General features: G+C 42.3%; 1 protein-coding gene and 1 pseudogene across 5 annotated transcripts in view; both read right to left on the reverse strand.

Moving 5' to 3' along the window:
- CTDSPL (CTD small phosphatase like) overlaps window positions 1-27867 on the reverse strand; it is a 115881-nt gene that overhangs the window by 63880 nt on the left and 24134 nt on the right. The window lies entirely within an intron of this gene.
- On the reverse strand, window positions 17013-17301 carry LOC123939991 (annotated as a pseudogene).

Below are 27867 nucleotides of genomic sequence, written 5' to 3' on the forward strand. Positions count from 1 at the left end.
AAAATAGACTAGGGCTGGGTGTTAGGGCTATGGTGATGATGAAGACAGAATAACAGAAATAACAAAGTAGACTTGTGAGGGTTTATCACATAGTTCCTAATGTGTAGTTAATGTTTATGAAATATTTGTGGAATGGGAAGGTTACTCATTTACAGGCTCTCACAAATCCTACAAGTAGTTAAGGTTGTTTATAAGTGTCAGACTCCCTTTGAAATGATAACCAGATTTTTAATACATTTCTGCCTCCTCCCATTATTCCTGAAGCCTGGGCTGGTTCCCATGCTACCCCCTCCCCCACCCACCCCAATAGCTGGCTTCAGCTAACATCTCTTCCCTCCTTCCCACCCTAAACACATGGGAACCCTTCTGCCTCTTGTGGTCAACTGATACCTCGGTAGCTTGCAGCCTGGCTAACACCCCAGAGATTCCTAACACAAAACCACCCATAAAAGAAGTATCTCCAAACCAACAAGAAGCTAGGTACTACAATGCCCTATTCCAGAACTTACTCTTGAGGCCTGAAAACATCTCCCTGGATGGAAGGAAGGAGTGGTCAGGGTTGACTGCAGAAGGACCTGGCCTCCTCTCCTCCAGGGGGAGCCACAGTACTATTCACCTTTCTCTGCTGGGGAAGTCATTCTAGACCCCCCCAAGACACCATAAATCAAGGTGCTTCAAAGTTACAAATGAATATGCTAAACTGTAATTAACTAAAGAGGTTTTCCTAATGACAGCTTTTGACTTGTAAGCATTATCAGCGTCCTGCTCTTCCCTCTCTCTGCCACCCAGGTGCTCCGAGCTTCCTGCTTCTTGCTGCTCCCTCACGTCTTGCCCTTCCTAGTAAGAGAATCTGAAACCTGTTTTGGAAGTTCACTAAAATGTTAAAGAAAATCTATTTGCCTGCAAAGAAATCCTTATTATTTGCCAAAGGGTTTTCTTGTTGGGTGTTCGGTGGAAAAATGAGAAGGTGATCTGCACCCCAGATCAAGAAGACTCTGTTATTCCTTCATCCCTCAGCCCGCCCCGTTCCAGAGACATCGCTCTACCTGCCTCTTACATCCTGCTGCCCCTCTGTGAATTCTCTCCCAGTTCTTGCTGAGTAACAGAAAGAAAGTCATCACTGCAGCCTCGACTTAGTTCTTAAGTTCCGAATGCACTGAAAATTGTTACCAAAAGGGATCTCCCCAAGTCTGTGAAACCCAAAAGGTACTATACTCTGAGTTAGTATTCAGTCATGTCAGCAAAGCACACTGAGGAAAAGTGAATGTGGCAGCGGCCATAACCACATCGAGGGCTCATCCTTTGCTTCAATTTCCTGAGTACGGCAATAAACTGAGTCAGCCCATGATAAACTTGTCTTGAAAGAAGCAAGGGAATTAAGTGATTTAAATTACCTACATCTCACTGTAGGCTCTGTGTCTGTCCTAGCACCCATGAAAGACACAGGACAAAATCACCACTTAACAAAGCCCTACTGACAGTCATAAAGCAGGGCAGAGGCTGGGACTTTGCCCACAGGAGCCTTGACCTTGGAACCAGTGGAGCTTGAGAAGAGCTATACCCCACCGTCTCATCTCCCCCAGACATCACAGTCCACGTTCACATGTGCTAAAGCTCACAACTCTCATGAGGGCCCCTAGCCCCCACCCTGCACAACGTAATTCAGCCTCTATGTATTTGTCAGGGACAAAGGGACATCGGTTTCAGCAGCAAGCAACTTTCCCCATGGGAATATAGCCCTAAATTTTATTTTTTTATATATTTTTTAAGATTTTATTTATTCATTTGACAGAGAGAGAGAGAGATCACAAGTAGGCAGAGGAGGAGGGGAAAGTAGGCTCCCTGCTGAGCAGAGAGCCCAACGAGGGGCTCAATCCCAGGACCCTGAGATCATGACCTGAGCCAAAGGCAGAGGCCCAACCCACCGAGCCACCCAAGCGCCCCTAGCCCTAAATTTTAAAAATCAAAGCCAATAAAAATAAAATATTCATTCTATTCTACGACTAACTTTTCAGGAATATATCTGCTATACTCTTGATGCACATTCTTTCGCAAATATTATCTACTTCAAAAAACTGAGAAATTTCATCAAATTACCTCTACACAGAACTTCCAGATCTCTGAAGAGAAGAATGCAGTTCAGCCTCTGAGAACCATAGATTCAAAGGGAATTCAACAAGTAAAATCTTAGGGCCTTATGCAAACTAGGGTCACTCTATCTGGCCTAGAATTGTGCTAATACTTTATTCACACTACTTCATTTAACCTTCATAGCAATCCTACCAAGTAGTTACTATTATTCTCCCATTTTATAGATAGGGACACTGAAGCACGCAGAGGGTTAAGTCACTCGCTCAAAGTCACATAGCTAATAAGGGGGGCTGGGATTTGAATCCCATTCATGACTTAACCACCCTTCCCAGAATATGAAGAGAATGGGAATGTGTGGTGCATTCACTTTGTGGGAAATTAAAGTTTAATGTTTAATCAGCATACAACTGAAATCCATTGGTGTTAGTTCCTGGACACCACAGTTCTAAATTCCAAGCAATGGTGACTTGCCCTTCCTTCCGTTATTCCCTCCCCACACATGGGACTTCGTGTCAAGCCTGCTCAAGGTCACACGGCCTCATGATCGGGATCACAGAGCCCCTGGTGGGAAGGGCCAGGCTTTCCCACTGCAGGAGGAATTAGAGAACCTAGGTTACCCATCCAGGACTATTCCTTTCCCTCCTATTGCTGACAGAGAGAACTCGGCTATAGCAGGACAAACAGGAAGCTGGTAACCCGATAGGCCAGAACAACCCTCTTGTTCAGAGCCATCGGAGAGGGGCATAGCAACTAACCTGAGTCCCTGGACCTCTTGCCTGGAAGGAAACAGGGGGGCCCAGGGCAGGGTTGGGCACGCCACAGGCAGTCCTGGGTAAGCACTGCAGCTTGTTTCTCCTGACCAGCCACTCAGCCACACTTAGCAGCCTGCTCAGCCCTAGGATCTGGAGGGCAAGGAGCAGGAAGAGGATCCCTGTTTATTGAGAAAACCCACCATGCCAGCGTTTGTTCATGAGCTCAGCCAGTCCCATAGGTTGAAGGTGGGTCATAATTTCCATGGCATAAGTGAAGACAGGCTCAGAAAGCTTGAATGATCTGCCTAGCCAGGACATCAAATTCAGGGACTGAAACCTCATTTTATCTGCCCTCAATTCAGTGCATTTTTCATTATGCTTTGCTGTAAAATTTCTTTCTCAAATTTAATCAACAGTATCTTGATTTTTATCTGTCTAACAAAATAAAACAAAAAACACCAATGAATCAGTATCAGTTTCTTTAAAGAAAAACACTTTATATAAAAATTTTTAAACATTTTAAAGGGAAAATGAAAAACAGTTGCAGAATCATGACAACAACTAAACACTGGGTAAGGGTTGGGTACAAATTGAAAAGAAAAGTCCAAAACCACCCAAATATTAATATAAACAAAAGTACTCATCTCAAACTTAGAAAATTTTCAATCTCTTTATTAATCAAAGAAACACAAAAATAAAATCAATGCATGTGAACTATTAAATTGGCAATAAAGAACTTTTAAAAACCATGTTGCTAAAAGAATGTATTACTGTTGTAAGTGCAAATTGCTACAATCCTTTTTGAAAGCAATTTAGTAATTTGTACCAAGGGTACAGATGCTTTTTGTATACTCTTTCACCTAGTAATTCCATTTCCTGAATCTATCCTAAGGGACTTATTTAAAATATGAAGAGGTTACATGCAGTGTTTTCTGCATTACTTATATGTTGGGGATAAGTGGAAAGCAGCTTAAATGTCATTCTAATAAGTGTTGGTATATTCAGTCAATAAAGTATTACATGGCCATTAAAAATGATGGTGACAGTCCATGTAGCAAAATGGAAAAATACTGTTAAATGCAACACTAAGAGAAGATAACTAGGATAAGGACGTAAAGTGTAATTTATGTAAAAAGGGAACATGTAGACATGGGATATCACTTTTGCAGAAAAAAAAATTACCCATAAGAGATTAAAAGTAAACACATCAAAAGGAGAAAGCAGGGTATATTGCTCAAAATATTTTATGAAGGCTCTTCTGATAAGTTTACATGCATTTGTTGTATCTTCTACTTTCCCTAAGGGATTTTTTTTTTTTTTTTTTAAACAAAAGAGAACCATATTTGGAATAGTCTTGCCTGCTGTGATGGACATTGGCCCACTTGGGGGGCACTACCAGGTGCTGAGTTTCCAGTAGTGAGCCTGAGGGGCGGCTCACAGCATCCTCCTTCCCTTCATGTGGTTTCTACACAGCTTTTGTGCTGTGTCTGTGCTCTGACCCTACACAGATTACTTTTGTTCCACTAACGTGTTACACTGTGGTTCAGGGGCTACACTGAGGGCTATGGGGGAAGACCATTCAAAACTAACAGTAAAACCCTTTTTAGGTTTCTTTTAAAACCTAAAAGAAAAAGAAAAACTGAGGACTTTCTTTTGGTTTGTTTTATACCTCAGGAGCAGAGGGCTGCATTCACCCTACGCAACAGTTCCTGATTAACACTGTATTATGTATACATGCAGTTTTTTTCCTTTTATGTCTACGGCCCATTTCGGTCCCCCTTGCCCCAGTGAGAAATTTCCTAATGTGCCTGAGGTTATCCTTATGTCCACAACAGTGCTTACGAAATATGCAATGGGTGTTTCTATGCACCTATTTTTAACTTACGGAAATACTAGTTTGTGCATCTCATTCTTCTTTTTTCCCATTAAGTACTATGCTCTTACCATTCACCACATTGCTCTGTGCAGAGTGCTGGGTAATAAATACAGTGAATTGTGCATCCACCAGGGCACTGAATGCCATGGACTCACAGCCTGTCACTTCTTTACCTCCTCCTGCCTCCCCCAGCTCTGCCACTTGTCTATTCATGTGGGCTGTATGCATATGGCCTAACATAATATCAACAGTACCAAGCGAATATGATAATTCTTTAAGCGCCTTTATAATTTTTTAAAGAAAAAAATTGGACTTGAAATATGTAGTCTACAAGCAGGTATTTTTCTTGTATGCCAAGAAGTCTCTGTGATAACTTTGAAATTTAAAAATGTATAAATAAAATATATTCAAATCCTTTATCCTCTCTTAGAACTATTTTGAAGCAGCTGCTTTTGGAAGGGTCATAAGTGGTCACCTACGACCGCCAAGGCCGGGATCTGAATTCCAGGAATGTCAGAAAGCTGCTCTTGCTGTCTGATGACATGATTCTGTAATCTAGTATCTCTGAGGTCACACTTTGATCCTGAAATTGACACTCTGGGAGCCACGTATGTCTCAGCAAGTGCACATAGCAGGGCACAGTGAGTGAAGGCGGGTTTCTGGCTAGGACGGAAGCAGGGGTAATGTCCCACTGGGCTCTGTGCCCTGCCCGTGACCCCTACCACAATAAAAGCTGTTTATGACTACAATCCTTTTCAGTCCTGAACTTGATGTTCATCAAAGCGGTTTCCCACTGACTTCCCCCTTTGCACCTCTTAACAATCATGTGCAGGCCAGGGAAGGCGTTACCAACTCCAGGTAAGGATGGAAGGTGCTGAGGCTCAGAGGGGGAAGTCACTTGCTCAAAGTCACAGAGGCAGCAAGGGGTAGGAGGGACAGTTCTACTTCAGATGGTGTGAGCCACCCTTGGGGTAAGGTGGGGAAAGTCCACTGACCACAGTGGAAGAGCATGCCCATGTATTCTTTGAAAATCAGGGTTTTAACATCCTATGCCTACCAAGGCATGGTGATTCTTATCCTAGTGCCTCTGTGCTCTAGAGATCATGTTTCTACCAGTCCCTCCCTCCCCTGATCCCGGTGAACCATGAAGGGAGGCAGTGAGTGAAAAATGGGAGCCCCAAAGGGCCAGCTCCTCCCCTGTTTGCAGGCATCTTTTTTCAGAGCTGGAAAAGATCTTAGGAACTGTATCCATCAGGGTTCTGGCAGGAAACAGATGGCACTCTCAAACTGGGTAATTTAAGGAGAGTTTAATAAAAGGGCCATTTATAAAGGGTGGGCAGGGACTAGAGGAACCACAGTGCAGTGTTCTGGGACCCGTAACAGTGCCACAGTTACATCCTAAGGACCAAAGGGGTGAGGGAGAAGAGGCTACTGGAACATTCAGACAGAGTGCCCTGGGGAAAGGGCTGCCTGCCAGGAGACAGATACAAGGAGCCAGGACAATCAATACTTGGGCCCTACTCCTCTGCCACTCCCTCTCCCCTAATGTCCTGTATGATAATTTCCTTATAAGGTAAGAATGCAACGGGGGGCCAGGAAGCAAGGAAGCCCATTCATATAGTCCCTACTGATCAGCTTCCAGAGCACAGGATAGGGTGGAGAAGGCTGGAGAGAGGATCTGCAGCACAAGAACAGACTGACCCAACCCTTTAAATTGAAAGGTACTATACAACTCCCAGGGAAATCAATGGATGAATTGCAGAGCTGGGCTGGGAACTCGATCCCTGGGTGCCAGTCCACACTCCTCCACCCTCATTTGACCAGAAGGTGCCTATAAGCATGGCTCAAACCTTGAAAAATAATAGGCCTTCAAATCAGCTGGAAACTATTTATATCTCATTTGGAGTTGTGTATTCCAAAGCTACTCCTAACTCCTACATGGTTCAGTCTACACTATCTTGGCACTATTCTCCAAATGACTACTTTGTTCACACCTGTGTCCTATACCTTTGACACAGGAGTCAGACTCCCCACAATTTAAAGGGATCAGCTCAGAAGAAAATACCTTGCAGTAGGTACAGGCATGCAAACATAAATGGGGTAGCACATGTCTGGAGTTCTGTAGTGAAGCCCAGCTGTGGCACAAGAGGGGGAAAAAGGAAGTCCTTCCATCCAACCTCCCAGTTCAGAAAACCAGGCCCCCAACCTTCAGTGAACGGGCAGAGCACACTCCCACTCTACTTACACAGAAAAATAGCTGTGCATTGACCCATGAGCTGCCCAGGCATGGAAAAGTCCTCCAGGATATTTTAAAAATCACATGTTCTTCCAAACCTTTTAAAATTTGACTAGAGAAGTGACTGGCTAAAAAAAGAGCAAATGATCGAAATCCTTTTTGGAAGCACTGTCTGAGCTACAAATTCAAAAATTAAACATCAAAATGTTATTTGACTTTCAATTTCCTTATATATTCTATAAACCTCGCCGTCTTTTTAAAATAAGAAGGGTTCCCAATTCTTTGGATAAGAGACATAGCTCAAGAAAACCATGAAAAGATTATCAATGATTAATCTCACACATATATTAGCATGATACCTCTAGAGAAAATTTTAAAACACCACAGAACTCTTATTTGGCTTCCTAATTTTTATATTCATTCACTCCATCTCTCAGTGTTTCCTGAGCATCTGTGTTGGGGCTGTGGGCAGGACAAAATGTAGTAAGACTCAGAGTGTCAAGTGGGAACCAAATCTCAAAGGAAGGTTCTCCCATTTTCTTCTGTCTCTTGCAGGCAGTGAGGAGGCACTGAGAGCTTCCAAACAGAGGAATAATTAGACTGCACCATGCTCTGGCAAGTTATGCTACAAATATATACAGGATGCTGCTGACGACGACGATGATGAGACCCAGAGGCAGGAAGCCTCGTTAGGAGGCTGTTGTGCTATTGTAGTCAAGATGCAAGGATGGGCAGAAAAACCACTTTTCCAGATCACAGAATGTGGAGAAGGAAGTGGCAGAAATTTGGACCATGACACAGCAGGGAGATGTGTCCTGGAATGTGGGGATGAAGGGGACTCATGGCCATACGTGTTTTCCCCATGGAAAGGGGGCTGAGCAGATTGCTGAGGGCTGAGTGCCCAGACAACGGTGAGGTGTGCCCTTCCTCGTGCCTTGTCTCAGGGTCTGGAGCTCTGCTCTGGACAGGGACTGGAAGGGGACCTCTCACCCCTGATGGTCACCCCCTGATCCCATCTCTTCCAGTGGGTCAGCACTAGGGTGAGCCAATTCTCCCTCGGCACAGCCCTTCACAAACGAAGCTTTTTCTCAGTGTGGGTGAGAGGAGTACCCTGGATTTTCCACCTGCTGGAGTGGCCTCTAAAGCTTGAAAGCCTGTGCCTCTCTTTCTTCTCCTGGGTGTCTAAAAAGGGGCCCAGTGAGGATTCTCCCCCAAAGGGAATTAGTGCTAAACAGCTGAAACAAGAGCCATGACCAGCTTGGCTCTGCTCAGCAATCCAGCTTTCCTCTCTGATTCAAACAAAAATGTCACATAATCAAGTTCAGAGTTTTAGCAGAGGGCCATTTGGCTGGCCGTCTGACAGGCAGCCAGCCCACAGAGCCAACTTTATTCCACAGAACTGTTCACGCTCAGGAGATTTGCTGCACAGCTCTCTTACCCTGGACAGGCTGAAGGAGAAGTCCCGGGGCCAGCGAATGTGTGGTAGGGATCTGGTGAGGGAGGGGGGCCCCCAACTACTTTCCGCTGACACTCTTACAGCTCACGCGTGTGCCGCTTCTACGAACCAGTCGCCCAGCGGCAGTGGCTGTGGGAAGCTGGCTGGCAGACCTGGCACCAGCTGGAAACAACTGCATGGGCTTGGCAGGAACTCTGCCCAGCAGTGGCAGCGCCCTGACCTGCCGCAGCTTCGCAACAGATGCAGGGTGAACAAGAGAAAAGGGACAACGGGATTTCTCTCCCAAGAGACTTCGAGCTTGCGCCCAGTTTGCTCTGAAGCCATTGCATGGCCAACAGGGACAGGATCTGGTGGAGGTGTGCCACACCCTCTGCTGACTGTTCGCCTGGACAGCCTTGCACCAACAAGGGCATCCTTGCCTGACTCTGGCATTTGACCCTCTGGCCCAGATCTGCTCTCTATCTGCACCAGAAATCACACAAATACCCTACAGCCACTACAGAGGAGACAGAGCCTTATTCATCCATCCTGTGGGCCCCTTCCCCGATCACTGACCACAGGCTCTCATGTCTCAGGCTGCCCTGCAAGTCCCCCACCCCCCAACTCCCTGCTCCTACCTCTAGGCAGCCTCACACCTCAGGGTTCAAAGCTGTTTTGTGGCAGCAGCAGCAGCAGCTGTAATAACACCAACCAGGAGGCCTCTGGAATGAGTCACCATTTCAAAGTATGTGCACACACATTCCCTCATTTGTCCTGATAACTGCCTCTCACCTCTGGGTGGCTTGGGACGGAGGGTGCAGCCTGCTTTTCAAACAAGGTCCTCCTCAGGAATGCCAGCAATCTGACTAGTAATAGCCTTTTCCCAAGACCTCTCCTCCCTCTCCAGAGAACCCACATTCTCCTCTCTGCCCTGCCATCAGTAAGCCCATGGCCCAGGTTGGTGCATGGCTCTCCAACAGCCAGGTACACAGGAATCACGCCTGCAACCCCCAACCTACCCTGTCTCACAGTATTTTCTTCTTTTTTTTTTTTTTAGATTTACTTATTTGACAGAGATCACAAGTGGGCAGAGAGGCAGGCACAGAGTAGGGAAGCAGGCTCCCTGCTGAGCAGAGAGCCCCATGTGGGGCTCGATCCCAGGATCCGGAGATCATGACCTGAGCCAAAAGCAGAGGCTTTAACCCACTGAGCCACCCAGGAGCCCCTAAGTTGTTTTTTTGTTTTTTTGTTTTTTTTAAGTTTTTTTTAAAATTTGACAGAGAGAGAGCGCAAGTAGGCAGAGAGGCAGGCAGAGAGAGACAGGAGGAAGCAGGCTGTCTGCTGAGAAAAGAGCCTGATGCGGGACTCGATCCCAGGACCCTGAGATCATGACCTGAGCTGAAGGCAGAGGCTTTAACCCACTGAGCCACCCAGGCGCCCCTGTCTCACGGTCTTAACCAAGCCAGCCATCTTTGCCTGGCTCTGGCATTTGACTCAGGGCCCAGAGAGGCCCAGCTGGGCCTGTACCTCCCTGTTACTTGACTTCGGGGGAACAGAGTTTCCTGGAACAGAACTCCTGCGCATTTCACGGTACATGGTGCTCCTGTCCCTACAGTTGTTCAGAGCTATGTGCCTGAGACTCTGATATAATATATCTGTGCAGGGACTGGGATCCATTAGCACCTGCCACAGCCACAGGTCTCTGTCGAGGAAAGAAGCCACAGTGTGTCCTGTGGCTAAAGGGTGATTGGGGACCACTGGGGTGGTCTGGTGTAAGAATCTGCCTGTGATGCTCCTCATGAGTGATGACTGACCCAAGACATCATCTCTTTGGGGGGGATTTGACTGTGAGACACAGCAGTGGCAGCAAGGACAGAAGCTGGGGTGAGACAGTAGAAAGGGCAGTAGAAGCAAGAGAAAAATGTAGCAAAGAGACCAGCTTTGCATGCCTGGAAGAATCCCCAGGGTAAGGAGCCCTGGAAGCCCATTCTAAAGTGATGGCCTGACAGTGGTTACTTAGAGTTCCTGGTACATCCTGAGTGATGAGGTGTTAAGGGGTCTGCCGGGAAGTACACAGGCCCTGGGTGAATGGTGTGTATGTGGCTGGGACCCAGGCCTGAGTGTCCCCCTTGTCCCAAGGAGCTCCCATATGCTGACAAACTGGACACCTCCTAGAGGCTGAAAAAAGCCCAACTAGAATAGGAAGGAATTATTACCAGAGGAACAACTGAGCTTCCAAGATATTAAATGAATCCCACTGCCTCCCTATCCAACAGAACCCTGATCTCTTTAGGTACGGCAGTGCGTGCAGCTGAAACTTCTCCCAAAGAGCCCCTTACACCTAAGTGGCCACATAACAGACTTCTGGCCAATCAGACATAAGCGAGCATTTAGGGAAAAGCTTCTGCCTTCCTGATGGAGCGATTGGCCCTGCTTTCTGCCCTACTTCTTCCTGCTTCAGATGCAGCAGCCATCTGCCACCATGAGGAGGAAAGCCACGTGCCAGGAACAGCACAGGTAGGAAGGTAAGAGACTGAGTCCCTGGTGACACTGCGTGAGCCCTGGACTGGCTCCTTTCAGAATTCTCACTGTGCCTGAGAAAGAACTACTTACTTAGTTGTTGTTGTTGTTGTTTTTTCTAAAGATTTTATTTATTTATTTGACAGAGAGAGAGATCATAAGTAGGCAGAGAGGTAGGTAGAGAGAGAGGAGGAAGCAGGCTCCCCACCCAGCAGAGAGCCTGATGTGGGACTGAATCCCAGGACCCCGAGATCACGACCTGAGCCGAAGGCAGAGGCTTTAACCCACTGAGCCACCCAGGCGCCCCACTACTTACTTATTTAAGCCACTCTTGGTTGGGTTTTCTGAGTTTTGCAGCTAAACGCATTCCTGATACACCTGCATATGATACAGTCATAGAGCTGCTGGTAAATGGCGGGACTGGGCTCCAAACACTCTGTATATTCTCAGAGCCTATCTTGCTTGTTTTCCAGGGGGCAGCACTACTTCTTGCTCTCAGAACAAAGGGTCTGCAAATTCAATAAGATGCAGTATGTAAAGCACTTAACACATCATAGCAGATGCCCAATAAATATTAGCTACTGTTGTTGTTGTTGTTAGGCCAAATAGGCTCCAAGCCATTTCAAGCTCCTCTGTTTTAGTATCTATGACCACAGCCAACTGGGAACCCATTAAAAGGTATTCTTTCTGAGGAAAAGAGAGTGAGGAAGGGTTAGGTCCTTGGGCCTACCGGGGCTATTGGGAACAGGGGGTTTGTCCCCTGAGATGGACTCCCATTCCCAGAGCCTTCCTGTCCCCTGGGAAGGGCAGCACACATATAGAGTGGCTCCTGCCATTATCAGTGGATTGGAAGACTCCCCCTCTGTTCCTTCAGTCTGGACCCAGCATCCACAGAAAGCCAGACAAAGGCCCTGACAAGGCTCAGTTAGGGGTATTAGGCACCCTGGCAAACTTAAGCATTTCTCTTCCTTCCCTAGAAACAGAAGCGTATCTCTTACAACCAAGGATACTGTTGCTTTTACAACAGAACATTGGAAACAATCTAAAAGTCTAAGAGCGAGGTACTTTTTTAAATTAATATATAATGTATTATTAGCCCAGGGGTGCAGGTCTGTGAATCGCCAGGTTTATACACTTCACAGCACTCACCATAGCACATACCTTCCCCAATGTCTATAACCCCACCACCCTCTCCCTAGCCCCCTCCCCCCAGCAACCCTCAGTTTGTTTTGTGAGATTAAGTCTCTTATGGTTTATCTCCCCCGATCCCATCTCGTGTCATTTATTCTTTTCCTACTCCCCCCAAGCCCCCCACGTTGCATCTGCGAGGTACTATTTCAAAAAGTGATGCTGGGGTGCCTGGGTGGCTCAGTGGGTTAAAGCCTCTGCTTTTGGCTCAGGTCATGATCCCAGGGTCCTGGGATCGAGCCCCACATCGGACTCTCTGCCTGCCTCTCTGCCTACGTGTGATCTCTCTCTGTCAAATAAATAAATAAAATCTTTAAAAAAAAAAAGGTGATATTATGTCCACAGAAGAGATTGAGTATTCTATAGTCATTAAATATGATATTCTCTAAGGGGTCTTATAATTTGGGAAAAACTCTCATGTGAAAAACAGCTGACATATTAAGCTATCCATGTGCTAAACTTCCCATGATCCCCTTATGACATTATATATGCACATATTAAGAGAAATTCAAAAGGCAAGGAGAGTAATAAAAAAGCTAGCAACAATTAACACCTTTAAGTTGTGGTATTATGCATGACTTTTTTGTCTCTACATTTTGTATGTTTTCTATAATTTCTGTAGTTTCTTTTATAACCACAAGAAAAATGGTTATAAATAAATTGAAGAAAGGGGAAAGCATATTAGTGACTTAAGTTGTGACATTGTTATTACTATTTGGACAGGATATCTGGCTTCAAAACACACTATTTGCCAACAGCCAGAAAGCAGACATTTCGGTGAAATACTTTTAAAGTGGAAGAGAGTCTCTGATGTGGCACTCCTCACTTCCCAGCAAAAGAAAAACACCACCCCCCTTAATTGGGGCCTGGGTCTAGAGGCACATCCCCTACTCCTTTGAAGCAGCTCTGATCTGAGACCCTTCTCACTGGGGATCCCTGAGAGAAGACCCTCCCTGTAAAAGACCATCTCTGCCAAGTTCACAGAGCATAGATATCAGACACCTGGAGAGAGGTGGTCTGGTGTTCTGATGAGGTCAGGATTTGGTTTCTCTCCCTATTAAGAAGAAAAGTGAATGGATGCTAAAAGATATGTTGTCTCTGCAGCTCCGTTCTCTGTGTAACTAGCACTCCGTAAGCATCAACCTTGAGTCTTTCGAACTGGGGCTAAGCTAGCCAGCAAACCACCACAGCCATGGCAAATTTATTATGGAAGTGCTCTGGGCTACCTTTCTTTATCTTTTTCTTCCTGAGGAGTTTGTGTTCCCACACCACACAACTTTCTCAGCCTATCCTTTCTTTCCCCACATCAAACACTTGGACCCAGTGGTCTGGAAGAAACAGTATCTCCATTATCTTTTCTTCACACTTGACACAGCAGGTGTCCACCTGGACCTGGATACTTAGAGATGGAAAGTTAATTTTTCATCACGCATCCAATGGTTCAATATATATTTTGGGGAACTCTGATCTTTGGGGCCAAAGAGCAGAAGACATCAGATTTAATAAAAACTCACATGGTAAAAGATACTCTTTTAATCTAAAGAAATTGTGTTGTTCCGCACAGTTTTAAGATTCCATTTCTTTGCACTCAGAAATTACCAGAATGCTGTAAGCATTCTGTGAGGAGTCTCATTTCAAGTTCAGATTATTCAGACTCATCCATGACAGATGCAGAACTCCCAGATTCCCATGAAGTATGACATATACATACATATATCAACCCCTATAACCCTCATCTGGCTTAACATCATGACATCAGTGATTTTTTCAGAATGTGAAAGTTCAATAGCTTGAAATGTTAAAACTCTGCAAAAAGCAGCCTTATCACCCAGCAACAGCTTAGAGCTCTAACACTTGAATACAGGATTTGTAATATATCTAACAGCACAATCCAGACTTGATGAAGAAAGAATTGGCTAACAGAGTACAGTAATATTACAAGAGGAAATATTTACTGTTTGAGCAACAACTTTTTCAAGCGGCCACAAGATCACAGACTGTTGGAACTGGAAGGGCAATGGAGATCCTCTAATCTAATTTCTTCAAATCGAAGCTGGGGCCTGGGCACCCCTCCAAGGGAGCACACGATTGGAACAAAGCCTTACAGTGAGGAGGGGGTCAGGGATCCCATCTGGGCTTCCAGTGTTTCTAGGTACTATTAAGTAACATTTATGTTAAAGCATCTGTCTCCTGGCCTTGTGCAAAGACACAATGTCTCCCACCTATCTATTGAATAAAATCCAAACCTGGTTTTCAGGGCCCTGGTCTCACCTTTCTACCTTTATTCCACACTCTCCCAACACCTGCACAGGCTCCCTTCTGCACCTGGGATACCATCTCCCCTGCTGAGGCCTTCTGTCCATTGGTATTCAATATATCCCTTCCTTCATGCAGCCACCATGGTTCCTCCAACCTAAATATGCTCATTCCCCTGAACAACCACACCAGCTTGTCCCTATTGCTAATCAGAATGTATCATATTCTGTACTCTATTATTGGTATGTTTGTTTTATATTCTTCATCAGACTGCAAGTTTCCAGAAGACAGGGAAAATGCTCGATTCATATTAATTAATTAGTTAATTATTCTGTGGTCCTTTGCTTATTAACAGTGCTTAAGAAACTCAGAACAAATGTGTTCATAGTACATTTTTCTTGTTTATAAAGGCATATCCAATAAAGGCTCAATTCGCTGCACTGCAGTCATTATTTTTCTCTTGAGGTAAAATTTATATTCAGTGAAGTGCCCAAATCTTAAATGTATATACACTGAATTTACATAAACATATACACATGAGTTAAAAAAATCCCTACTTTGCTATAAGGAACCACTGTTTTGATTTTTCCCTCCACCAAAGATTAGTTTTGCCCATTTTAGAATTTGATAGAAATGGAATCAAATACTAAATACTCCTTTTTGTGGAAGGCTTCTTTCACTCAGTTTTTTAGTTTCATACATGTTGCATGTATTAGTAATTTTTTCCTTGATATTGCTAAGTAGCATTCCATTGTATCCTACTGTTTCTGTATTCATTTTCCTACTAATGGGGACACACGGGCTTTATAAGTGTTGTCAATATATATTTCAATTTCTCTTGTGTAAATAACTGTGAGAAAACTGCTGAGTCAAATAAGGATATATTTAATTTTATAAGAAATGCTAGAGGGGTGCCTGGGTGGCAGTTAAGTGTCCAACTCTTGATTTCAGCTCAGGTCTTGATCTCAGGGTCAGAGTTCAAGCCCCATGCTGGGCTCTACACTGGGCATGGGTGGAGCCTACTTAAAAAAAGAAAGAAAGAAAGAAAAGGAAAGAAATGCTAGAGCTTTCCAAACTGGTTATATCATTTTACATTCCCACCATCACTGAGAGTTCCAAATTGCTTGTGGGAAGGTCTCTGACACTGAATTAGAATTTTTTTATAGACATAGCACTATTCAGATTTTCTGTTTCATCAGGTGTCAGTTTGTTTTTTAAGTAGACTTATTAATTTGCAAAAAGGAGAGAGAGATGGTACAAGCAATGGGGAGGGGCAAAGGGAGAGGGAGAAACAGACTCCCTGCTAACCAGAGAGCCTGATGCAGGGCTTAAACCCAGGACCCTGGGATCATGACCTGAGCCAAAAGCAGACGCTTCACCAACTGAGCCACCCAGGTACTCCCAGGTATCAGTTTTGATGAGTTGTATTTTTCAAAGAATTTATAGAATTCATCTAAATTGGTGAATTTTTTGGCATAAAGTTGTTCCTAATATTCCCTTATTAATTTTTTAATGTCTGTAGGATTGGTAACACCTCTTTCATTCTGGTTCTTGGTAATGAGTGCTATTTATTTATCTAATCAATTTTACTGATCTTTTAAAAGACAAAGCATTTGGATTTATGGTTTTTCTCTTCTTTTTTCTATTTTCCAGTTTACTGACATGCTCTTATCTTTATTTTTTCATAACTGAGTTTTTATGGGATCAGTAGAAACATTTCAATTTGTACACAATTCTTAACATACGTACTGAAAATCTTAAAAATCATGTAGTTATGATTCTTTTCTAAGTTATTCCAGTGACCTTCTGGCTTAAAATTTGAAGGCAAATTTTCCTTAACAGTATGTCAAGTATCAGTATCTTCAAATGTTAATACACTATCACCTATTAAGTCATGTGAATTTACAATTTAATATCACATACACTACATTCTCAAATTTTCAATCTTGCACAGCACATTAACAAGTTACTAGGAAAACTGGACTACCAGACCAAGATGTTACAGAGTGCATAAAATTCTGACAGGGAGAACCAAGATCAAGGAGTGGTTTTCTTTAGGAAACAATTCTACCAAAAAACAACATGCAAACAGAAGTAATTTAAAATGTTCAAGACATATTAAATTCACGACTGACTCCAAAATGCCATTTAGTATGCTTGGTATTATAGGATATACGAACTACCCCATCTATGGGAAGTTGAGCTGACACACACGACAATCAAAGCCTCCCATATTCAATATCTCACTATTCTCTGGTTGTACCAAAAAATGAACAACCAACAAATCATTTCACCTCTGATAAAAAAAAGCATTTACACTTAAAAAAATAGGATGAAGGATGCCTGGGTGACTCAGTGGGTTAAAGCCTCTGCCTTTGGCTCAGGTCATGATCCCAGGGTCTCTGCTCAGTGGGGAGCCTGCTTCCTCCTCTCTCTCTCTGCCTGCCTCTCCGCCTACTTGTGATCTCTCTTTCCGTGTCAAATAAATAAATAAAATCTCTTTAAAAATAGGATGAAGTGGGATTCTCTCTTTCTTAAAAATGTTTCTAGAACTACTAAAAAATTTGGATTTATGAAACAGTTGATAAAAATATTTCTCTGGATTGTACAAGAAGGGAGGCATGGTATATGATAAGAAGACATGGTATATGATATTAATCAGATGGCTTCTTTCTCTCTTGTTTCATCAGGGGCTGGACTCTCCTCATTTTTAGTTTCTCTGTAGGTAAGTCTTTCGTTTCTTGGTTAGGTACTTCAGCCTCTCTTGCCTTAGCTCCCCTTTTCCCTTCTGTAGGCACTTTTTTGTCTGAAGATTTATCCTCTCCTGCTGCTTTTTTTTTTGCTTCATTTTCACTTTTGCAGGTGCAGGTTTAGCTGACAACCTCAACGATCTCTTGGGCTCCTCTTTTGCTGCCCCCTTGCCGGAGTGGACCTTCCTCTTGGGCATCGTGGTGGGAAGTGGGCGAGTACTCGGTGCCTGTGCCTGTGGGGCCAGGTGTGTGCAGAGCCTCTGTGAAGCTGGGTGGCCTGGCTGCTGCTGCTCCTCCCCACTGTTCTTATCTTTTTCATGTCCTTCTTACTACTTATTTTAGATATTTTTCTTAAGAAGAAACCTTCAGTCATTGAGTTTTAGACCTGTCTTATCTGATATGGTAGCCAATGACCACATGTGGGTATCTAAATTTAAATTAAATTAAAAATTAAAGCCACATATGATTAGTGGCTATCAGACTTGACAACAAAGATACAGAACATTTCCATTGCCACAGAAATTTCTGTTGTACAGCGCATTTAAGATTTTTCTTTTTGAGGTGCCTGGGTGGTTCAGATGGTTAAACCTCCAACTCTTGATTTTGGTTCAGATCATGATCTCAGGGTCATGGGATCGAGCCTCTAGCCAGCTCAGCGCTCAGCAGAGACTGCTTTGGATTTTCTTTCTCCTTCTCCCTCTGCCCCTCCTCTCTCTCTGGTAAGTAAATAAATAAATAAAATCTTTTTAAAAATCATCTTATAAAACAAACATTTAAAGTTCTAAAATTTCCTCTAAGTACTGCTTTAGCTGCATCCTATAAATTTTGATGTTATATTTTCATTATCATTTAGTTACAACTATTTTTGAATACCCTTATGATTTCTTCTTTGAAACACAGATTATTTACAAGTGTGCTCCTGAATTTCCAAATATCTGGGGTTTCCTCAAGATATATTTTTGCTATTGATTTCTAATTTAATTCCAATGTAGTCAGAGGATATACTACATTCTTTACATATTCCAAATTTTTAAACTTTATTGAGACTCATTTTATGGTCCAGCATTTTGACTGATGTGGTAAACATGCTATGTACAATTGAAAAGAATGTGCATCCTGCTGCTGAATGTAGTATTCTACAAACATCAATCTGGCTTATGTCTTCATCTATGCCTTTTACTGATGTGTGTGTGTGTGTGTGTGTGTGTGTGTGTGTAATTGATCTATCAGCTGCTGATAGTGGGAAAATCTCCAATTCTGACTGGGCAATTTTTTTTTCTCCCTTTAATTCTGAATTGGTATGTAAGTTGTACGTGAATTGGTATGTAAGTTGCTGCCTGGCACCTTTCAGTTGGCTAGTATGAAAAAGAAACTTTGACTAAAAGATTTAACAAAGAAGCTTCTGGTATCTCATTAATATGCTGCAGTATACAATGAACTATGTTGCTTATTTGTTAACAGTAGTTAACATATTATGTTAACTCTAGTTTACTGGGACCCTAAAAATAACTGTTTCCTCTAGAAGTTTTCAAGTCCCATGTCTTCATCTACTTATAGATATATTTTTCAAATTTGCTAATCTGAACTAATTATAGGAAGGAGCAGTTTGCACTTCAAATGTTCTTTTAAAAGTATGCTTTTGGTTCCACCTCTGGTATGGGCAAGTTAGCTCCTACTGGACCAATTCTCCTGGAAAAAGCTGTACACTCAGACAAAATATAAAAACAATTGCCTGAAGCACTGAAAAAAGACAAAAAATAGGAAGATTCTGCAGGAGGGCTGAGATGTGGGAGAAAGGAAAAGACATAGATGGGGTTCTCAATTTTATTATAGCCTTTAGCCTGGTGGGAGGCTGTGGTCAGTGCCATGCTGAGTGGCTAAAACTCCAACAGAAAGCATGCAGTCTTTCAGAGACAGATTTCGGGACCACCACAGCCACTGGAAAGTGAAGAGGGAATCCCAGAAAGAATAGAGCCAGAAAGAGAAAGCCTCAAATTCTGTGTAAAAACTCTGTCCAAATCTCCTGAGACATGCATGCATGGGACAGACTCTCAGCAACCTAGCTAAGGATAAAAGAACTGAGCCAAGAACTGAGATGCTTAGCCCAATGGCCAAGGTTTGTGGTTTTAGTTCAACCAAGGTAATTGCTAGCTAAGGCAAAAACCAAAATAAAAAATAATCTCCCCCAACCCTGCAAAACCTCCTCAGAGGAATATAATAGAATCCAGAGTCTCCATAATGTAGTAGTACAATGTTTAGAATACAATCTGAAATTATTAAACATACACAGAAATAGGAAAATGCAGTCCACCCTCAAGAAAACAGACAATAAACAGTAATCCCAAGATAACCCAGATGTTGCAACTAGAAGATAAGGATTTTATTTTATTATTTTTATTTTTTATTTTTTTAAAGACCTTATTTATTTGACAGGCAGAGATCACAAGCAGGCAGAGAGGGAAGCAGAGAGAGAGGGAAGCAGGCTCCCCAATAAGTAGAGAGCCCGATACAGGGCTCGATCCCAGGATCCTGAGATCATGACCTGAGCTGAAGGCAGATGCTTAACCCACTGAGCCACATAGGCACCCCTAGCAGATAAGGATTTTAAAGCAGCTATTATAATTATGCTCAGTGGCATGAAAGAATATATGAAATATACAGAAAATCTTGGCAGAGAAATAGACTATAAAAGAGAACCAATTGGAGGTTCTATTAAAAAAAAAAAAAACTATATATAAAATTTCCAAAAAAAAATCACTGGTGAACTTAATTGAATGGAAATGATATTGGAAAGTGTCAGTGATCTTGAAGACAGACCAATGGAAATTACCCAATCTGAAGAACAGAGAGAAATAAAAGACTGAATTAAAAAAGACAAAAAACAACAACAAAAAACCCACAGAACATCAGACCTATAGGACAATACCAAAAGGTCTATCATAGTGGCCAACAGACACCTGAAAAGATGTTCAACATCACTCATTATTAGGAAAATGCAAATCAAAACTACAGTGAGATGTTCTTCACACCTGTCAGAATGGCTAAAATCAAAAACACAGAAAACAACTATTGGCAAAGATGTGAAGAAAAAGGAAACTCTTGCACTATTGATGGGAATGCAAAGTGGTACAGCCACTAGAGAAAACAGTATGGAAGTACCTCAACAGGTTAAAAATAGAATTACCCTATAATCCAGTAATCATACTACTGGGTGTCAACCTGAGAAATTAAAAAAGACCAATTCAAAGGAATACATGTGTGCCTATGTTTATAGCAGCATTATTTACAATAGTCAAATTTTAGAAGCAGCTCGAGTGTCCATCAATAGATGAATGAATATAGAAGAGGTGGTACATATACACAATGGAGTATTATTCAGCCATTAAAAAGAACGAAATCTTGCCCTTTGCAATGACATGGATGGAGCAAGAGCATATAACATTAAGTGAAATAAGTCAGTCAGAGAAAGACAAATACCATATAATTTCACTCATATGTGGAATTTAAGAAACAAAACAAATGAGCCAAAGAAAGAGAAAGAGAGAGAGAAAGAGAGAGATAAACCAAGAAACAGATTCTTAACTACAAACTATCAGTTACCAGAGGGGAGCTGGGTAGGGAGATGGGTGAAGTAGGTGATGGGGATGAAGGAGAGTGCACTTGTGATGAGCACCAAGTGTTGTACAGAACTACTGAACTGCTATATTGTACACCTGAAACTAATAAAACACTGGATGTTAACTACACTGGAATTAAGAGAGTAAGTCAGTCTATCATAGGTATAACCACAGTCTCAGAAGGAGAAGAGAGAAAGAATGGGGCAGAAAAATATTTGAAGAAATAATGGCCGAAAATTCTCCAAATTTGGTATAAAAACCTAAATTTACAGATTTAAGAAGCTCAATGAACTCTAAGCAGGATAAATAAAACCAAAGATAAAGACAGGAAAATCTTGAAAGCAGCCAGAGAAAAAGGATAAATTCCATAAAGTCAAAAATGATTCCAGTGACCACTGACTTGTCATCAGAAACCAAGGAAGCCAGGAGATGGTAAAACAGCATCTGGGGTTAAAAAAAAAAAAAAAAAAAAAATTCTCAACCCAGAATTCTATATCCAGTGAACATATTCTTCAGGAATAAAGTGAAGTAAATATATAGTATATTGGTCATATCTTTCAGTTAAAGCTTTCCATTCTACCCTGCAAGTTTGCTAGCTATGCAGCAGTTTGCACACCAATTCACAGAAACTTTAAAACACGTGTTTTAAAATGAGCAGTAATTTTTTAAAAAATCATGTGAAGTGGGCAGGGGAAGATCAACAAAACAACCTGTCCTCAGTTTTTCCTGAAATGGTAAATAGTGGATAAGAAGCTATTTCTACGTAATCTGATCTAAGTCTGGGAATCATTTACATTCCACCAAGATTTCCTGGTCTCAACAGTCTCTTCTCCTTCCTCGTTTCCCACAAGAATGCCACTGGGAAAGGGAGGAATAGTTCAATTTATGCCTCTTAACATTATTCAGACCTACAGACAGAATGCAGAACTATTAAAAGCTCACCGACTGAGAGTTCAAAATGAAGGGTGGGCAAGGTATGAGGCACAAGAAAAGAAAACAGGCCAAGGTAGCCTGAAAGGTCACATTCAAGTTGGAGAATTAACTGCAAAAGGCTGAGATTGAGTCAATATTTGCATTAGAAATCTCAACCTGAATTAACATGTTTGTTGGATTTGTTAGTCCAGAAATAGTTCCCAAGAGAGCTCCGGAAGTGTGACCTTCTCCTGCACATCTGCTCTGACTTTTATGAGTTCTCTTAATACTTTTTAAAGCTGCTGCTAAGTGTTAATTTTTGTTCAAGGCAGGATTACCAAACAACCTGTTAGCAACACAAAGATTCCCTTCATACTCGCCTTCCTTAAACCGAGAAGTAGACTGTTTTCCAAACTGCTAACATCCCAAGTTGACTGCCAAACACAGTCATTAACCAGCCTCCGACATCTAAACAACAGCTGTGTGCTGTCCTGCTAAAGGACAGCCTCATCCAGACAGTGAGTCTCCAAAGGTCAGCTGTGTCCTGCAGCAGGAAGTCCATGCCATGGTTGGTGGCACATGCCGGCACAACGGAACAGTCTATGTTTGTCCCAATTCCCTTTCCTCCCCTTTGGCTAATCTTCACTGATCATAAATGTTCAGCTTGCCTTGCACAGGAAGCGGAGGCCTTCAACTTCATCCTGCTCGCTCATGCACTTCTCGCTCTTAAACAAACTCTTTTCACTGAAGATCATCTTAGAGTTGCCACTGAAAATGGTGCTGATGACAGAGGACCAGAAGACAAAGTGAAAACGCTTGTCTCCAAAGCAAGCACACTTTAAAAATATTCATTGTCAGGTACTCTTCCAGGGCTTTTTACAATATCATCACCCTCTACTCCCATAAGGATCATCCCTCCTGGTTACTAGATAGGGAAGCTGCAGCCATTCAGAGCATTTACATGAACTGCCCGTGGTCACGAGGCTTTGGAGGGATACTGTGAGACTATCCAGTTCTCTTTAGCTCAACTCCAAGGGTCTTCCTACTCTGGCAACCTTCAAGAATATAAACACCCTTCAAAATTCCAGCTAGATTAAAAAAAAAAAAAAAAAAAAACCTGTCATACTGATGGGAGGTAGGTGGAAAGTTGATTTAAAAATTTACCTGGAGGAGTAGATGCATAGGGATAGCTGATGTCATTTCAATAATAATAATGTAGGACTTTCTTTTGCAGATATAAAAAAATGTGTTATAAGGTTAATGCATGAAACTGTGGTATTTGTTTACCCACCCAGTGACAGGCTGATAGGAAGCACTCAATAAACACTAGCTGTCATTAGTATAATATGCTAAATAGATTATATATTATCTTACTTAACTTTTTTCATAGGGACACTCTGAGGACAATTTTATTCCCCTATTACATATCAGGAAACTGAGGCACAGAGTTTAAATAACTTGCTACAGGTCACAAAGTATAAACTATCTGGAACCTGAACTAAGGCTGTTTGATTTCAGAATTAAGGATGTTATTGCATCAAGAATTTAATATCAAAAGTCTAGAAGAATCCAAATGTCCATCAACAGGGGGCTTAGATAAATGAAGACGCCATCCTTATAAAGAATATTTCTGAGAATGAGGTAAATCTATATAATATGCAAAGATGTCTATAATATATGTCAACAGAAAAAAGGTGCATTGCATAGGTTAGATCTCATTTTTGTTGAACAATAACCATATATGTTGAGTCATGGTTGTTTGCAAAGATATGTGCATGTATATGTATGCTGTATACATATATGTATATGTATGTCTATGTTATATAAAGTTTTATATACATACATATATACCTTTTTCCTATGAATGGGATTAGGATGGGGAAATCCTTTTCTAATATACTTTTGTATTGTTTCAATCTGTTAGAAGCATGTATTACTTCCATAATAAACCAACAAGATTTTTAAAAATGGCTCACTACCTGAAAAATAAAAGATGTTGTTTTCGAAGGAGAACACTTCCATAAACAGGTTAAACCTTAGCTAACTGAAAGTGCAAGGGGTCCTCCCCAGCTAGGAGTGTGGTACAGTCATTTCCACTGTAAAATTGCACTCCAAGCCTGCGAGAGAGGAGAGTCTGGGCTTTACCACAGACCCATGTACACAAACAGCTGTGTCCTAGCTTGCAGCTGGCCTGGTGCCCTGCACACACCTGTGTGTAGGAGTAGAAAAGGCTCTTTCCTGTGCAGTCACTTCTTTCAGTGAGTGTTGGTCATCAGGAGTAGAGTATAGAGAACTGAATGGCTGCTTAAATACGGCCATGGTCTGGGTGGTCCAATTCTAAGAGATTTGGTGAGCCCAGATGGATTAGTCTAGACTGGGATAGGTCCCAGATTTATGATAAGTCACCTCCAGTGAGTAGGGGTGATACTGTGGAAAGCTTACCCCTGGGAGGGAAATCTGGTCCAGTCTATGTTTTCTAGGTGGATCAGGTTGGCCATCTCCAGGTTGGGCAAGCCTAGAACCCTCAGTACCACTCCCCAACTCCAACCTGGGCAGTGGTGAAAACAGGACAGCCTGGTGTGCCCACCGGTTAACTCTACTCTCTGGGGCTGGCCTTGAGACACACTGAGCCACACCAACAGCCTTCACAGGGTAAGAAGTGGAATCGTCATCTGATGCCAGATCCAGCTTGGATGCATTTTAAAAGAATTTCCCTGAAGCTGTCTCAATAGCAAAGTGCCAAATTGTTTTCTAAATTCATCTATGAAGGGGATTTTCTCCTTCCTTCCTTCCTCCCTCCCCACGCCCTCCCTCCCTCCCTTCCTGTTAAGAGGCTCACACCACTACTCTGTCTTATAACCTCACCTGAAACCTGGTATGACTGGAGCAGGAGAAAGCCTAGTCACCTGCCAGAGGACAAGAAGAATATCCTGTGACAAAGAACCTGGAGACAGAGAGCCTAGATCCAATCAAGACTTTGTGTGCCGTCATCCACCACACAGGTGACTCCTATGCCAGCAAAAGCTTATTGAATGATGCACGCTTGAATTTACCACTGATTGCCAAACTTTGGACCTTTTATTTTATTTTTTTAATAATTTTCATTTTTATCAGAGCAGACAAAATCCCATGGTTTAAATAATTTTTAAGATTTCATTTATTTATTTGACAGAGAGAGAGACACAGCGAGAGAGGAAACACATGCAGGGGAGTGGGAGAAGCAGCAGCAGGCCTCCCACCAGTCTAGGTAGGGAGTCTGATGTGGGGCTCAATCCCAGGCCCCTGGGATCATGACCTGAGCTGAAGGCAGACGCTTAACGACTGAGCCATTCAGGTGCCCCTTACATCAAATATTTGAAAAATATGAATTAAAAAACTACCAGGCAAATACTGAGGCAAATTTCAAAGCTTTTAGTTTTTTTAAAAACCAAATAATATGTTAATATTGCCATTTCTTGGTTTATCTATTTATCCTTCATCTATTAATTTTGTTATAATAATTTAGATTTCAGCTCTTTTACACCATCTACCACACTTCCCCTTCCTTAACATTATAATGAGAAAGAACTCTTCACTGAAAAGCCAAGTTTACTCTGATTTTTTTTCTGTGTACCATTTTTTCCTTGTAGTTAACATTTTCCTTTTTATTTAATTTGTTTAATCTTCTATGCACTTTTATTCAAATTCTTCTGAACACCCTGCCTGAACTATCAAAAAATATTATTTTCCAAATGGCCAGATATGTCTGATAATCTGTGAATTCCAAAACAGCTAAGCCAATTTTATACACACTGGGCTTCTCTGTACCGTTTTCTTGTGTTGGTGCCCTGCCTTCTGGATTCTGTTTCTTTTGCCTTTTTTATTTATTTCCTCATTTTGCTGAAGTATTTAGTCTGGTTGTTTCCTAGAAAAGGATCCACAGGAAGCAAAGTTTTGAGTCCTTGCAGACAGAAAATGTGTTTGTTCTATCTTCACATGCGACTGAAAGTTCAGCTGAGTATAAAATTCTAAATGGAAAATTCCCCTCAAAGTTTTTGTTGACTTTGTTCCATTGTCTTCTAGCTTCCAGTACTGATGTTAAAAACTCTGCTAGCTTTCTGATTTTCATTCGTTTGTGACAAGTTTTCCCCCTCTAAAAGCTTTTATAATTCACTGTTTAGAGTTTCAAACGCTGATGACAATACATGTCGGTGTGAGCCATTTTTTTCGTTTGTTGTACTTTTCTTCTTAAGATTTTATTTTTTAAAGTCATCTCTACACCCAAAGTGGGGCTCAAACTCATAACCCTGAGATCAAAAGTTGCATGCTCCCCTGACTGAGCCAATCAGGGACCCCTCATTCATTGCATGTTTTAATCTAGAGTGCCTTGACTTGATCCTCAGTTCTGAAACTTCTCTTGTATTTTTTCTAGGATAATTTCCTTCTTTCTATTTCTGTGTTCCTTCTCCTTGGAATTCTTATTAGTCAGACATTAAAACTCCTGGATGTGCTAATAAAAATTTTTAAATATTATTCTTCCCTGGTTTTCTCTGTTCATTTTTTCATTTTACCTTTTGGAAACTCCCTGATTTTGTTTTCCAGTCCTTTTGTCATACTTAACAAGAGATTAAGTTAGTTACATTTAAAAAAAAAAGATTTTATTTATTTATTTGACAGAGAGTGAAAGCAAGAGGGAGCAAGAGAGAACACACACAGAGGGAAAGGGAGAAGCAGACTCCCTGCTGAGCAGGGAGCCTGATGCAGGGCTCGATCCCAGGACCCTGGGATCATGACCTGAGCTGAAGGGAGCCGCTTAACCAACTGAGCCACTCAGGCACCCTAAGTTAGTTACATTTTTATCTTCGAATATCTCCTTCTTGTTCTCAAATATGATAATTCACTTTTTAAATGCTAATTCACTTTTTAAAAACTGTATTATGAAAAATTTCAAACTGGTATTCAAAATAATGTCTTACACACATGTGCTCAGTCTGTGCAGTCATCATCCTTCCTCTAGAGCACAGTGTGGTCCATGCCTTGCACGGGAGGTATCGCGTCAATAAATAAAGGTGACAGCTAGCTAAGGCCTCCTCGCTGCTGCCTGCCACCCAGCCATCAGGCTAGCATTCTGATTCCCCCGCACTGCCTGGACAGGCCACAATAAAAAAAATACATACTCATCTCAAATTTTGCTCTCATTTATAAATATTAAAAAATCATTAATTTTAAAAGACCCTGAGGTAAGACAACAACATTTTCCTGGGCCTCAGCCATTCTAGGGACTCACTCCACGGCAGCTTCTTGCTAAGGCAATGGGAGCCTACCAAGTGCAGGAGGCAGAGTCATTCAACCTGGCCTGGCCCACAGCAGCCCCCTCTGGCATCCTCCCTATCCGTGGATCTAAAGGTCCCTGGTTTGAGCATCATCTCCAGAATGTATGGGCAATAAATCAACGAGTCTGGCTCCTCCTGTGAGATGAGAATGATGCTTGGCCTAAAGATGATTCCCAAAACAAACTGATTTTCTAGTCTCTAGAAGCTTGAGCCTGAGGTTGTGACAAACACCAAACAGTATATTTAAATCGGCCAGGCCTCTTTTAGAGAATATCGCACAACTCAAACAGGGCAGTCCAAGAAGTATTTTGGTAGCAAATGAGATCACTTGGCAGGGGCTCACGGACTAACATCTCCTACCCCCCCCCCCCCCCGAGAGCAGTAAACCGCTGGAACTTGCATTTCAGCACCCCCCTAGGACGCTCCTGTGCTTGGCATCTGAGGGCTGGCACCCCTGCATCTGAAGCACCAGGAAGTTTAACTTGGCACGATGACTGCAGCAAGGTGAAGCTTTGGCAACCTCTCAGCTGAGTTTTTTTTTGTTTTGTTTTGTTTTTTTTACAGAAAAGTTTGAAAAACATATCATTTCGGAGATTAATTCAGCTTTGTATCATGTTAGAGACTGAGGTAATCTTACTTTGAGCCTAAAAACATTACCAAGGGGTGAGAGAACACTGGCAATATGGCTTGTATAGAAAAAATTTCATACCTCCCATTGGTGTTAGCCTGAGAGTAAATGTCGAGAGATGTCTTTCCTGTTGTCAAGTCAACATGTGCCATAACGGGCATGCACAGATCTCCTGGACCCAAACTTTACGGAGCCTTAACCGCGGCCACGTCTGTCATCTATCACACCCTTCACTCCAGCACTCACACATCTTTTCAAAGCACCTTCTCCCCCACCTTTGGCTCTGCTCATCTG

This window comes from Meles meles, chromosome 4 (assembly GCF_922984935.1).
Source record: "Meles meles chromosome 4, mMelMel3.1 paternal haplotype, whole genome shotgun sequence".
Classification (NCBI taxonomy): Eukaryota; Metazoa; Chordata; class Mammalia; order Carnivora; family Mustelidae; genus Meles; species Meles meles.